The sequence below is a fragment of the Mustelus asterias genome, chromosome 24 (assembly GCF_964213995.1).
Source record: "Mustelus asterias chromosome 24, sMusAst1.hap1.1, whole genome shotgun sequence".
In the NCBI taxonomy this organism is placed as follows: domain Eukaryota; kingdom Metazoa; phylum Chordata; class Chondrichthyes; order Carcharhiniformes; family Triakidae; genus Mustelus; species Mustelus asterias.
In genome coordinates this window covers 60,454,000-60,459,814 of record NC_135824.1, presented here as the reverse complement: position 1 = coordinate 60,459,814, position 5,815 = coordinate 60,454,000, and positions in this window count along the sequence as shown.

Below are 5,815 nucleotides of genomic sequence, written 5' to 3'. Positions count from 1 at the left end.
GCGAGAGTCCCATATGCCTTTTTCACCACCTACTAACTCGCCCTTCTGTCTTCGGAGATCTGTGGGCAAACACGCCAAGGCCCCTTTGTTCGACAGAGCTTCCCAGTCTCCGAACTTTCATTGAATACTTCCGTGTCAAATTACTCCTTCCAAAGTGTATCACCTTATACATTTCAGGGATAAATTCCATCTGCCACCGATCCGCACATTTGACCATTCCGTCTAGATCTTCTTGTAGCACAAGACACTCCACCTCACTGTTAACCACCCGTCCAATCGTTATGTCCTGGGAGTGTTTGATGGGTGGACAGTGTAGAGGGAGCTTTACTCTGTATCTAACCGCATGCTGTACCTGTCCTGGGAGTGTTTGATGGGGGATAGTGTAGAGGGAGCTTTACTCTGTATCTAACCCCGTGCTGTACCTGTCCTGGGAGTGTTTGATGGGGGGACAGTGTAGAGGGAGCTTTACTCTGTATCTAACCCCATGCTGTACCTGTCCTGGGAGTGTTTGATGGGGGGGACAGTGTAGAGGGAGCTTTACTCTGTATCTAACCCCATGCTGTACCTGTCCTGGGAGTGTTTGATGGGGGATAGTGTAGAGGGAGCTTTACTCAGTATCTAACGCCGTGCTGTACCTGTCCTGGGAGTGTTTGATGGGGACAGTGTAGAGGGAGCTTTACTCTGTATCTAACCCCGTGCTGTACCTGTCCTGGGAGTGTTTGATGGGGGACAGTGTAGAGGGAGCTTTACTCTGTATCTAACTCCATGCTGTACCTGTCCTGGGAGTGTTTGATGGGGGACAGTGTAAAGGGAGCTTTACTCTGTATCTAACCCCGTGCTGTACCTGTCCTGGGAGTGTTTGATGGGGGACAGTGTAGAGGGAGCTTTACTCTGTATCTAACCCCGTGCTGTACCTGTCCTGGGAGTGTTTGATGGGGGACAGTGTAGCGGGAGCTTTACTCTGTATCTAACTCCATGCTGTACCTGTCCTGGGAGTGTTTGATGGGGGACAGTGTAGAGGGAGCTTTACTCTGTATCTAACCCCGTGCTGTACCTGTCCTGGGAGTGTTTGATGGGGGACAGTGTAGAGGGAGCTTTACTCTGTATCTAACCCCGTGCTGTACCTGTCCTGGGAGTGTTTGATGGGGGGACAGTGTAGAGGGAGCTTTACTCTGTATCTAACCCCATGCTGTACCTGTCCTGGGAGTGTTTGATGGGGGACAGTGTAGAGGGAGCTTTACTCTGTATCTAACCCCGTGCTGTACCTGTCCTGGGAGTGTTTGATGGGACAGTGTAGAGGGAGCTTTACTCTGTATCTAACCCCATGCTGTACCTGTCCTGGGAGTGTTTGATGGGGGATAGTGTCGAGGGAGCTTTACTCTGTATCTAACCCCGTGCTGTACCTGTCCTAGGAGTGTTTGATGGGGGGACAGTGTAGAGGGAGCTTTACTCTGTATCTAACCCCATGCTGTACCTGTCCTGGGAGTGTTTGATGGGGGGGACAGTGTAGAGGGAGCTTTACTCTGTATCTAACCCCATGCTGTACCTGTCCTGGGAGTGTTTGATGGGGGATAGTGTAGAGGGAGCTTTACTCAGTATCTAACCCCGTGCTGTACCTGTCCTGGGAGTGTTTGATGGGGACAGTGTAGAGGGAGCTTTACTCTGTATCTAACCCCGTGCTGTACCTGTCCTGGGAGTGTTTGATGGGGGACAGTGTAGCGGGAGCTTTACCCTGTATCTAACTCCATGCTGTACCTGTCCTGGGAGTGTTTGATGGGGGACAGTGTAAAGGGAGCTTTACTCTGTATCTAACCCCGTGCTGTACCTGTCCTGGGAGTGTTTGATGGGGGACAGTGTAGAGGGAGCTTTACTCTGTATCTAACCCCGTGCTGTACCTGTCCTGGGAGTGTTTGATGGGGGACAGTGTAGCGGGAGCTTTACTCTGTATCTAACTCCATGCTGTACCTGTCCTGGGAGTGTTTGATGGGGGACAGTGTAGAGGGAGCTTTACTCTGTATCTAACCCCGTGCTGTACCTGTCCTGGGAGTGTTTGATGGGGGGACAGTGTAGAGGGAGCTTTACTCTGTATCTAACCCCATGCTGTACCTGTCCTGGGAGTGTTTGATGGGGGATAGTGTAGAGGGAGCTTTACTCTGTATCTATCCCCGTGCTGTACCTGTCCTGGGAGTGTTTGATGGGGACAGTGTAGAGGGAGCTTTACTCTGTATCTAACCCCGTGCTGTACCTGTCCTGGGAGTGTTTGATGGGGGACAGTGTAGAGGGAGCTTTACTCTGTATCTAACCCCGTGCTGTACCTGTCCTGGGAGTGTTTGATGGGGGGGACAGTGTAGAGGGAGCTTTACTCTGTATCTAACCCCATGCTGTACCTGTCCTGGGAGTGTTTGATGGGGGATAGTGTAGAGGGAGCTTTACTCAGTATCTAACCCCGTGCTGTACCTGTCCTGGGAGTGTTTGATGGGGGACAGTGTGGAGGGAGCTTTACTCTGTATCTAACCCCGTGCTGTACCTGTCCTGGGAGTGTTTGATGGGGGATAGTGTAGAGGGAGCTTTACTCAGTATCTAACCCCGTGCTGTACCTGTCCTGGGAGTGTTTGATGGGGGTCAGTGTAGAGGGAGCTTTACTCTGTATCTAACTCCGTGCCGTACCTGTCCTGGGAGTGTTTGATGGGGGACAGAGTAGAGGGAGCTTTACTCTGTATCTAACCCCATGCTGTACCTGTCCTGGGAGTGTTTAGATGGGGGACAGAGAAGAGGGAGCTTTACTCTGTATCTAACCCCGTGCTGTACCTGTCCTGGGAGTATTTGATGGGGGACAGTGTAGAGGGAGCTTTACTCTGTATCTAACCCCGTGCTGTACCTGTCCTGGGAGTATTTGATGGGGGACAGTGTAGAGGGAGCTTTACTCTGTATCTAACCCCGTGCTGTACCTGTCCTGGGAGTGTTTGATGGGGGACCAGTGTAGAGGGAGCTTTACTCTGTATCTCACCCCGTGCTGTACCTGTCCTGGGAGTGTTTGATGGGGACAGTGCAGAGGGAGCTTTACTCTGTATCTAACCCCGTGCTGTACCTGTCCTGGGTGTGTTTGATGGGGACAGTGTAGAGGGAGCTTTACTCTGTATCTAACCCCGTGCTGTACCTGTCCTGGGAGTGTTTGATGGGGACAGTGTAGAGGGAGCTTTACTCTGTATCTAACCCCGTGCTGTACCTGTCCTGGGAATGTTTGACGGGGACAGTGTAGAGGGAGCTTTACTCTGTATCTAACCCCGTGCTGTACCTGTCCTGGGAGTGTTTGATGGGGACAGTGTAGAGGGAGCTTTACCCTGTATCTAACCCCATGCTGTACCTGTCCTGGGAGTGTTTGATGGGGGACAGTGTAGAAGGAGCTTTACTCTGTATCTAACCCCGTGCTGTACCTGTCCTGGGAGTGTTTGATGGGGGGACAGTGTAGAGGGAGCTTTACTCTGTATCTCACCCCGTGCTGTACCTGTCCTGGGCGTGTTTGATGGGGGGACAGTGTAGAGGGAGCTTTACTCTGTATCTAACCCCGTGCTGTACCTGTCCTGGGAGTGTTTGATGGGGACAGTGTAGAGGGAGCTTTACTCTGTATCTAACCCCGTGCTGTACCTGCCCTGGGAGTGTTTGATGGGGACTGTGTAGAGGGAGTTTTACTCTGTATCTCACCCCGTGCTGTACCTGTCCTGGGAGTGTTTGATGGGGACAGTGTAGAGGGAGCTTTACTCTGTATCTAACCCCGTGCTGTACCTGTCCTGGGGAGTGTTTGATGGGGGGACAGTGTAGAGGGAGCTTTACTCTGTATCTAACCCCGTGCTGTGTTCCCTAATCCTGGGTGGTTAAATGCCTCACATCTCGGAGGGAGTTAAAAGGCGAGGATTTGGGGGAAAAGGAGGACATTTGATATCCAGCAGCTGGAAGAATGAATGGAATGTTTTGAACAGTGAGTTGTAGAACATGCGATGATCTCTAGAACAACCTACAGTCAGGGCACCCGGCTGCTCGTCCAATCTCTGTCCAGGCATTTAGTTGATTCTCAGAAGGAGAGATGGACTTGTTATTGAAGCTACAACTCTGTCTCACCCGGGGAATACAAAACACCAGTCTGCAGAAAGCTCCAAGGTCGTAGCCTAGGATTCTGTTGACGCACACAGGCCGAGGAGGGAGGCGGTGTTGATTTGATTTGTTACGTAGGAACAGAGAAACTAGAAGCAGGAGGAGGCCATTCGGCCCATCCAACCTGCTCTGCCTTTCACTTTGACCATGGCTGATCATCGAATTCAATGTCCTGATTCCTCCCTTCCCCCCTTTATCCTCGGTGTCCACCAACAACCTTTCCCCCAACCATGCCAACACTACAGTTAAGAAAGCCCCACCAATGCCTCCACTTTCTCAAGAGGCCAAGGAAATTATAGGAAGTGGTCGAGAGCTTCAGGTTTTTAGGTGTCCAGATCACCAACAACCTGTCCTGGTCCCCCCCACTCCGACACTATAGTTAAGAAAGCCCCACCAACACCTCTACTTTCTCAGGAGACTAAGGAAATTTGGCATGTCAGCTACGACTCTCACCAACTTTTACAGATGCACCATAGAAAGCATCCTTTCTGGTTGTATCACAGCTTGGTCTGGGCTCCTGCTCTGCCCAAGACCGCAAGGAACTACAAAGGGTTGTGAATGTAGCCCAATCCATCACGCAAACCCAGCCTCCCATCCATTGACTCCGTCTACACTTCCCGCTGCCTCGGGAAAAGCAGCCGGCATAATCAAGGACCCCCCACGCACCCCGGACATTCTCTCTTCCACCTTCTTCCGTCGGGAAAAAGATACAAAAGTCTGAGGTCACGCACCAACCGACTCAAGAACAGCTTCTTCCCTGCTGCTGTCAGACTTTTGAATGGACCTACCTCACATTTAGTTGATCTTTCTCTACACCCTAGCTATGACTGTAACACTACATTCTGCACCCTCTCCTTTCCTTCTCTATGAACGGTATGCTGTGTCTGTATAGTGTGCAAGAAACAGTACTTTTCACTGTGTCCCAATACATGTGACAATAATAAATCAAATCTATGTACTCTATGAACGGTATGCTTTGTCTGTATAGCGCGCAAGAAACAATACTTTTCACTGTATCCCAGTACATGTGACAATAATAAATCAAATCTATGTACTCTATGAACGGTATGCTTTGTCTGTATAGCGCGCAAGAAACAATACTTTTCACTGTATCCCAGTACATGTGACAATAGTCCAAAGATGTGCGGGTTAGGTTGATTGGCCAGGTGAAAAAAAAATTGCCCCTTCGAGTCCTGGGATGTGTAGGTTACAGGGATTAGTGGGTATAATATGTGGGGGTAGGGCCTGGGTGGGATTGTGGTCGGTGCAGACTCGATGGGCTGAATGGCCTCCTTCTGCACTGTAGGATTTCTATGAGTATAATAAATCAAAGAAAGCTGAGCCAAGATCATTTCTCACGAACAGTCCAGAACTTATCTCTCATTAACAGCGCTACCCACGGCCTCCTCCCCTAGCTTCCTGCACGTTCAATGCGTCGAATACCCTCGACTATTTCCATTCCCGGCCTTGGTCGCCTTGCAACCGCGTCTCCGCGACAAAGCTTTTTTTCTGCTCAAGGCGCAGTCCCGTTGTGCACAGCAAGACCCCACAAGCAGAGGGATCTGGGTGTCCACGTGCATAGATCCCTGAAAGTTGGCACCCAGTTTTGATAGGGTTGTGAAGAAGGCGTACGGTGTGTTAGCTTTGATTGGTAGAGGGATTGAGT